At 39.1% G+C, this 9,573-nt stretch overlaps 1 pseudogene; it reads left to right on the top strand.

The window, feature by feature from the left end:
- The first annotated feature begins 5,050 nt into the window (after positions 1-5,050).
- Positions 5,051-7,073, top strand: LOC149536368 (endoglucanase 1-like; annotated as a pseudogene).
- Positions 7,074-9,573: the final 2,500 nt, after the last annotated feature.

The following is a 9,573-nucleotide window of genomic DNA, read 5'->3' as shown; positions in this document are numbered from 1 at the left end:
TGGTGAAGCAGTTTGCAGTGTTAGCAAGGGCACAGTGAGAAGCTTTGGTAAAGTAGTTTGCAGTGTTAGCAAACAATCTTGCAGTGTTAGCAAGGGCACAATGAGAAGCTTTGGTGAAGCAGTTTGCAGTGTTAGCAAATAGTCTTGCAGTGTTAGCAAGGGCACAGTGAGAAGCTTTTGGAGAAGCAGTTTGCAGTGTTAGCAAACAGTCTTGCAGTGTTAGCAAGGGCACAGGAAGAAGCTTTTGTGAAGCAGTTTGTAGTGTTAGCAAACAGTCTTACAGTGTTAGCAAGGGCACAGGGTGAAGCTTTGGTGAAGCTGTTTGCAGTGTTAGCAAACAGTCTTGCAGTGTTAGAAAGGGCACAGGGTGAAGCTTTGGTGAAGCTGTTTGCAGTGTTAGCAAACAGTCTTGCAGTGTTAGCAAGGGCACAGCAAGAAGCTTTTGTGAAGCAGTATGCAGTGTTAGCAAACAGTCTTGCAGTGTTAGCAAGGGCACAGTGAAGAAGCTTTGGGAAGAAGCTTTGGTGAAGCAGTTTGCAGTGTTAGCAAGGACACAGTGTGAAGCTTTAGGTGAAGCAGTTTGCAATGTTAGCAAACAGTCTTGCAGTGTTAGCAAGGGCACAGTGGGAAGCTTTTGGAGAAGCAGTTTGCAGTGTTAGCAAACAGTCTTGCAGTGTTAGCAAGGGCGCAGTGTTAGCGCAGGGATAGCAGTGAGGAATATCAGCGGGAGAAATTAGGAGGTTGTCGGAGTTCTGCTAGTGAGAGGCAAGGAATTTTGTATCTCTTGATTTTCTGAAGTTTAATATAATTCCTCATCTGTAGAACTGGTTTTCCCTTAGGGGTTTTTCCAGGGACAATTTGTCCGAAAATATTGTGTTCATTGTGTTGTGCATTTCTTTCCGTATTTTATAAGTGAAGTTGCAGTTGTGTTATTCTTCGATATTAGCTGGGAATTTATTTTCAGCAGTTTAATAATCATTTTTGATAGGAGATTAATAATCAGTGACTGCAATAGTTTGATTTTTCACATGGTATCAGAGCATTGTTAAGGGTAGAAGAGTTTTGCCCTAGGAAAGAAATTTTGATCTCTTTAGATTTATTATTGCTTTAAACCCTTGAGATGGCTTCAACTGGTTTGAGAGATCAGGATAGATTGGATGGTGCCTCAAATTTTGGTGTCTGGAAGGCCAGAATTTCTTTATTATTGGAAGAGAATGGTATCAAGGATTATGCTACCAGTGGTGTACCTGTACCAACGAATGCAACACAGCTTGCAGAATATAGCAAGGATGATGCCAAAGCGAGGAGGATTATCCTTGATGGTGTCAAGGATCATATTGTTCCACATATCTCAGAGCTAGATACAGCAAAGAAGATGTGGGATGCCATTCTCAATCTGTACCAGAATGCTACCACTAACAAGAAGTTGATTCTCAGAGAGAAGCTAAAGAATACCCAGATGAATCAGGGAGAAGACGTCACAAGTTACCTCACCAGGCTCAGACTTGTCAAGGATGAGTTACCAGCTGTTGGAGATAGCCCTAGTGATGATGAGCTAGTGAGAATAGCCCTAAATGGGTTTACTAAACAATGGAGTGTCTTTGTTCAAGTTGTCAGTGGACGAGATACTTTACCGAGTTGGGATCGACTATGGACTGATTTCACTCAGGAGGAGTTTAGACTAAGTCTTGTCAATGGGGCCAACAAGAGTCAAAAAAATGAGGTGGAACAAGAGAACGTTGCTCTAGCGGGTAAAGGGAAAGCAAAGAAGGGATCTAGCAAAGGATCAAATTCACAAAGTGAAAAGAAGAAGAAGGACCTTTCTAAGGTCAAGTGCTTTGGATGTCACGAGTTTGGCCACTATGTCAGTGATTGCCCAGAGAGAAAAAAGGGTAAGAAGCAGGTGGCAGCTTCAGCAAGTGCAGAAGAACTCTCCAGCAGAATGGAAGATGAGTTTGCACTCATAGCTTGTATGGTTAGCTCAACCTCACAGTGTGTTTGGTATATAGATAGTGGGGCGTCATTTCATATGATAGGAGTTAGAGAGTACTTCTCTAGTTACAAGGAGGAGGACACCAACATCCAGATTTCTATGGGAAACTTGTCCAAACTCAACCCTGTTGGGAAAGGGACTGTTCAGTTTCAGAGGGAGAATGGAAAGATAATTCCTCTTCATGATGTGTTATATGTGTCAGGCTTAGGTATGAATTTGATTTCTGTATCTGTTCTTCGGGATAGGGGGTATAATGTACTCTTTAGAGGGACACATGTGTTGATTAAGCACAAGAATTGGAAATCACCCATAATTATTGGAGTTAGGAGTGGTCGCCTTTATAGATTGCAGTTTGATACTCCTAAGGCACTTATGAGCAACAATAATCCTAGAGATCTTGGAGAGCTATGGCATAGGAGGATGGGCCATATTCATCATGGAGCACTTAGATTGCTTCGTGAGACAGTGACAGGTGTTCTGGAGGTGAGCACAGAGCATGATGATGTATCTAAGGAGAAGGATGTAGATCCCACTTTATATAGATAGGTGATTGGTTCGCTTATGTATTTGGTCAACACTAGGCCAGATATAGCATTTGCAGTTAACTCTCTTAGTCAGTTCATGGTTGAACCAAAGAGAATGCATTGGATAGCGGCTAAGCATGTGCTATGTTACTTGCATGGTATAGTCGAGTATGGGATCAGATATGTTCGAGGTGAAGGTATCAGGTTGATAGGCTATACTAACGCAGATTGGGCAGGAAGTACAACAGACAAAAGGAGCACTTCAGGGTGTTGTTTCAGCTTGGGATCAGGAGTTGTATCTTGGTTCAGCAGGAAACAGAAGTCTGTGGCTCTAAGTTCAGCAGAAGCAGAATACATAGTAGCTAGCATGGCGACATGTGAAGCTATATGGCTTCGGAAGTTGTTAGTAGCCTTGTTTGGTCAGAAGGTTGAGACTACTGTGATACATTGTGACAATCAGAGTTGCATCAAGTTGTCTGAGAATCCAGTGTTTCATGATAGGTCTAAACATATAGATATCAGATATCACTTCATCAGAGATTGTGTACAAAGGGGAGTTGTTCGACTACAATACATACCTACAGATGAGCAGGTAGTAGACATTCTGACGAAGGCTTTGGGAAAGGCCAAATTTATCTTCTTTAGAGATAAGATGGGTGTCATGCAGAACAGCTTCCTCGCTAAGAGGGAGTGTTAATTATTGTTAGTTGGACAGCTATTATTTCTAACCCGAAAATAGCAGCATTGTTTATGGGTAGCTTGGACAGCTGTTCGTCCTTATCTATGAATAGCGGTTGTATTTATGGGTGGTTTGGACAACTGTTTGTCCACTTGCCGAAAATTAGTAAATGGTTATTATTTACTAATTTTAGTGATTCCTTTTGGACACTTTGCAACCAATTCTATTATTGGCTGTCGACTTGTCTTAATCTCTGCCGTTGGTTAGATTTAATCTCGGTCGTTGGTTTACCAACAGGAGTAGTATAGAAAGGGGTCATTGGGTCATTTGGATGTGGAAGAAGAAGCTTTGGTGAAGCAATTTGCAGTGTTAGCAAACAGTCTTGTAGTGTTAGCAAGGGCACAGTGAGAAGCTTTGGTGAAGCAGTTTGCAGTGTTAGCAAATAGTCTTGCAGTGTTAGCAAGGGCACAGTGAGAAGCTTTGGTGAAGCAGTTTGCAGTGTTAGCAAACAGTCTTGCAGTGTTAGCAAGGGCACAGTGAGAAGCTTTGGTGAAGCAGTTTGCAGTGTTAGCAAACAGTCTTGCAGTGTTAGCAAGGGCACAGTGAGAAGCTTTTGGAGAAGCAGTTTGTAGTGTTAGCAAACAGTCTTGCAGTGTTAGCAAGGGCACAGGAAGAAGCTTTTGTGAAGCAGTTTGCAGTGTTAGCAAACAGTCTTGCAGTGTTAGCAAGGGCACAGGGTGAAGCTTTGGTGAAGCTGTTTGCAGTGTTAGCAAATAGTCTTGCAGTGTTAGCAAGGGCACAGGGAGAAGCTTTGGTGAAGTTGTTTGCAGTGTTAGCAAACAGTCTTGCAGTGTTAGCAAGGGCACAGGAAGAAGCTTTTGTGAAGTAGTTTGCAGTGTTAGCAAACAGTCTTGCAGTGTTAGCAAGGGCACAGTGAAGAAGCTTTGGTGAAGCAGTTTGCAGTGTTAGCAAACAGTCTTGCAGTGTTAGCAAAGGCACAGTGTGAAGCTTTAGGTGAAGCAGTTAGCAGTGTTAGCAAACAGTCTTGCAGTGTTAGCAAGGGCACAGTGGGAAGCTTTTGGAGAAGCAGTTTGCAGTGTTAGCAAACAGTCTTGCAGTGTTAGCAAGGGTGCAGTGTTAGCGCAGGGATAGCAGTGAGGAATATCAGCGGGAGAAATTAGGAGGTTGTCGGAGTTCTGCCAGTGAGAGGCAAGGAATTTTGTATCTCTTGATTTGCTGAAGTTTAATATAATTCCTCATCTGTAGAACTGGTTTTCCCTTAGGGGTTTTTCCAGGGACAATTTGTCCGAAAATATTGTGTTCATTGTGTTGTGCATTTCTTTCCGTATTTTATAAGTGAAGTTGCAGTTGTGTTATTCTTCGATATTAGCTGAGAATTTATTTTCAGCAGTTTAATAATCATTTGTGATAGGAGATTAATAATCAGTGACTGCAATAGTTTGATTTTTCACACAAATAATAAAATAGCATTAATTATGAAGATGGTCTTGATCAACATCAAAGAGTGAGCTAATAAACAACTTACAAATCAATTTTGAATAGCCTTCCTAGACAACCAATCCTCTAATAGACGCGTACGCGTATAAACTAATACCTCCGTCTTTTCTCACACGCAGGGGATAAAACATGATTAGGGAGTAATTCTCTCGGGAGATTCTCCACCTCTCAAATCTTCGAGGAATTAAATTTTCGACCTTGGCAATCGATTTAGTAGTTAATGTCCATCGTACCCTTTACTCCGTCGCCGTTAGGGTTTTCCTATGCTATAAATCTCCAACTGCCGAGGACTCTCAAGTCACAATTCAAGCATTTGCGCTGTCTGTTCAAGCCAGAATGAGGAGCTTTTGCGCTGTTTTGGTGTTGTGCGTTTTGATCATGCTTGTGAAAACACAAAGTTCTACTGCTTCCCTGAGGTGTCGCCGCTCTGCTGGTTTGCACAACTATACAGATGCCTTGTCGAAGGCGATTCTCTTCTTTGAAGGCCAGCGTTCCGGGAAGCTGCCGGCCGATCAACGGATTCGTTGGAGGAGGGACTCGGGTCTCTCTGACGGTGCTTCTTCCAATGTGTGATGTCCTCTTCTTTGTTTCCCATATCATGCTTTCCAGTTTCTGATCATGAAATAAATGTATATGTGAATTTGGCTTATGATAACGCAGGTAGACTTGGTGGGTGGGTACTACGATGCGGGCGACATTAATGTGAAGTTCGAGTATCCGATGGCATTTACAACTACGATGCTCTTCTGGAGTTGTTTAGAGTTTGGTAGATTCATGGGCGCTGAGCTCTCCAACGCAAAGGCTGCCATACGCTGGGCCACCGATTATCTTCTCAAGGCCACTGCTCACCCGGGCACCATATTTGTTCAGGTACAAACTGTCATCTGAAATATGGTATTCTACTTTCTCTGTCTCTACCTCAAGTGGGTTTATACATATTATTGAGGCTTGCCCGAAATAATGAAGGTTGGCGATCCTAACAATGACCACAAATGCTGGGAGAGAGCAGAGGACATGGACACTCTCAGAACTGCCTACAAAATTGACACCCACAATCCTGGCTCAGATGTTGCTGCCGAAACAGCCGCAACTCTTGCAGCTGCATCACTTGTGTTTCGCAGAACAGACCGTTCCTATTCAAGGAGGCTCATTCGCGCTTCCATCATAGTAATTTTTTAGCGGTAGCTTTGCCTTGAATTCGAGCTTCACTAATAAATTCTGCAATTTGTTGCTGAGTAGCTCATCAACCTCTCTATTGAATATTCCAGGTTTTTGACTTCGCTGATAAGCACAGAGGATCTTACAGCGATTCCCTTAAGTCCGCAGTCCGTCCATTCTATTGCTCCTCTTCTGGGTTTGAGGTAAAAAAAAGATAAATGGGTATATTGCTTTCACATTATATTGCCGCTAAATGTCAGATTGGAATCGATTTTCTTGGGTGTTTTCCTAGGACGAACTGTTGTGGGGAGCTGCATGGCTATATAAAGCAACAAAGAGTGCCAAATATTTGAGCTACATTCAGGCAAACGGCGAGAGTTTTGGAGTTCATGAATCGGACAACATATTTGGGTGGTTTAATAAACATGCTGGAACCAGAGTGCTTTTATCCAAGGTACAATAACTTCAAGTACGGAGACTAATATATTACAAAATGTTTTCATGGATTGAAGGCAATTGTGTATGCATTGTTCTGTGCAAGAATTCCTGGTTGGGAAAGTGAAGTCTCTTGAAGACTACAAAGATCACGCTGATGACTATATCTGTTCTATCATGCCCGAGACATCAGCTTCTGGATCTAAATACACACCAGGTTGGCCGTTAAAAAATTATTTTATCTCACTGAATCAATGTACGCCACTGTTGTGATAATTGGAACCCAAAATATCCTAATAAAACTTGTGTGCATTGGTGAACAGGAGGACTTCTCTACACGTTTCCCGAGGTTAATATGTAGTATGTTACATCTGCGTCTTTCTTGCTCATGACCTGCGTCTTTCTTGCTCATGACCTATGCCAAATATCTGAGCTCCTCCAAACAAGTAATATCATGTGGGGGAATGACGGTGACTCCTGGAAGGCTCAGAGAAATAGCAAAGGGGCAGGTGGACTACATCCTGGGTTCGAATCCACTGGAGATGTCATACATGGTTGGATATGGCTCAAATTACCCTCAACAAATTCACCACAGAGGCTCATCTCTGCCTTCACTTGGTCATCACCCGGAATCCATCGGGTGCAGTGAAGGCTTCAAATTCCTGTTGACAGACATGATTATCAGCACTCTGAACCTACAACTTATATCAATGCTCCACTGCTTGGCCCTCTCGCCTACTTGGCCCATTGTACTCCTCGCTCTTAGTTTTACCATGATATACACTCTGATCAGAATGCAATAAGAATTTGGCTCAAAGTAATTGGATGACTTAGTCTCCATATGCTTTTACTTTGTTTTTTTGACGAGATTTAAAGAGTAATGACCCTGGGCATTTCTGTTTTTTCTGATTGCATGTGCTCTGTTTTTTTAATAGTCATACCTGTAATGAGTAAAAACAATAAATCTCTTTCGTCAAAAATGATCCAAGACATTTTGTCGTCTATAATTTTTTTAACACAAATGATTAAGATGTCACTGAACCCTAATACCTAATGATTAAACGATTAAAGATGGTGCGATTAAATGATTAAACGACTAAAGATGCTTGAACGAACAATGACGATACGAAACTCTAAACCGTAATACTGGATCAGGGTAACTATTTAAAGAGCAAAGGAAGTTTCCGAGACTGATAACTTGGTACTGTATGATGCGTTCCAAGCGTTTTGGAATAAATCTCTGCCTTGACTGCTACATTTGATTATTTTGTGCATTGAGAGTGTAAGCATCATTCCAATTTAGTGGAAATTCATTAAAAAATATCGAATTAATTGAAATTTATATTTGCCAGTCAATGATAACGAAACTTGACCAGCTGCAAAACTGTTAAATGCCGATTGACTGTGCTAGATGATTATATGTATTCGGTGCCTTCAATATAAATTAAAAAGGGATGTTTTCTAGAAAAAAAGAGAAAAAAAACGCTGGCAGACCAGACTCGACAGGCATGCAATATCATTCCGTTCTTTTCACAGATTCGCAACAAAGTGAATGTATTTGAAAAATTAAAAAACTGCATATATTTTCAATTTGACAATTCTTTGGTAGTTTCTTATAAATTCGCATTTAAATTTGCATAGGAAATACAAATCTCAGTCATGCTGTGATCAGGAAAATAGAGTTCATTGTACTACAAATCTTCAGTCATGCTGTGGTCAGAAAACAAACTTCATTGAATCCTGGAATAAAAAAATCCTATTCAATAAATAATTCTTTTGTATTATTATTTTCTCAATATGAAATCTATAAAATTAGAAACAAGTAAATCGAATTTAAATTTAATCAATTTATTATAACATATAAAATATTTTAATTATTAAAAATGTTACATAGTTATATATATTTTATAATAATATTAATTTCAATTTAAATTTTATTTATAAATATAATTATTGATCTATATGTTCTATTACATATATATCATATAATACTATTATATTAATAAAAATCTAAACCGATGCACGTACATTAAAGGTTAAAAAAAGCAAAAAATTAAAAAGAAAAAATAAAAAAAAATATCAAAGTTAATGAATTACATTCAACTTTATAAAAAATAACTCTTAAAAAGTGTAAAGTAATTAGGCCAATATAAGCACTCAATTATAACTTAGAGAAATATTTTTGTAAAAATTGTAAAGTTTAAGAAAATTTAAAACTGATTAATTCTTATAGATTGAAAGAAAAAATTTTAATCACTATATAAAATTCAAAAAGTATCACAACAGTACTTAGCTTACCTACACTACAATTCTATGGATCTATTTTAAGGGCCTAGCCTTAGCCCTAGAATATTATGGTATGGTATGGGCTATGGCCTAAGGATTATACTAATGTATGTGTGGGGAGGCTAGTAATTAAGATGTTTATCCAAATGATCTTTGGATTGAGCCTCCATTCCACATTCGATTGATTGATCCTATCAGTCTACACTTGAGAGTACTAATAAACATATTGACTCTTCATATCTTTAATCCTTCCAAACTAAATTGATATACATCACAGATATATAAATATTCAAAAAAATATTTAGAGTTATAAGATAGTAATATCTTGAAATATCTTCTCAGTTAACTTGGAAGGGAGTGATATTTTCTGTAAGCTGATATAGGAGCATCTAATGGTGTAAGGGCAATCTTGTATCACCTAAAAAAATATGCTTAGTGTTAGTTTCTATTTAATGTGTTTTTTTTTTGGATACACATTTGGGTCGAATAGAGATGCCAACTCTCATAGTTCTACTATTGGTTTTTTGGTTTAGAGTTTTTGAGTACCTTGGGATACATGCCAATGTAGAAAATATGCTATTTTTAAATTGAGCTAGAATTATGATGAGTTGGATGGTGTGAGTTGGAGGGATGATTATACTTGTAATTTAAAGCATTGTAGAAAAAGAATCAGGTCAAAAGGCTTTATAGTTTGAAAGTTATTATAGTTTTAGGTTGCCTAGAGACCCTTTAAGAGCACTTCAAAGTTAGATAAGAGGCACTAAATGGCCTCGTAAGGGCCCAAAATATGGAGAATAAGAAAAGATCATCCATAGGGCTATAGACCACTTGGAGAGCTTTCAAAAAATGTAAATTGTTTGTCAATTGAAGTCTCGGATCAAAAGTTATGCCTCCCAGAAGTTGGACTACCATTTTTGGATTCTTCTAATTTTACAGTAACTTCTAAAAAGTTTTCTAGAACCTTTTGTTTTGATGGTGGA

Source organism: Cupressus sempervirens, chromosome 10, assembly GCF_028749045.1.
Source record: "Cupressus sempervirens isolate cs-2001-9-10 chromosome 10, ASM2874904v1, whole genome shotgun sequence".
Taxonomy (NCBI): domain Eukaryota; kingdom Viridiplantae; phylum Streptophyta; class Pinopsida; order Cupressales; family Cupressaceae; genus Cupressus; species Cupressus sempervirens.
Note: the sequence above shows the minus strand (reverse complement) of the source record. Positions and strands in the feature narration are given on the sequence as shown.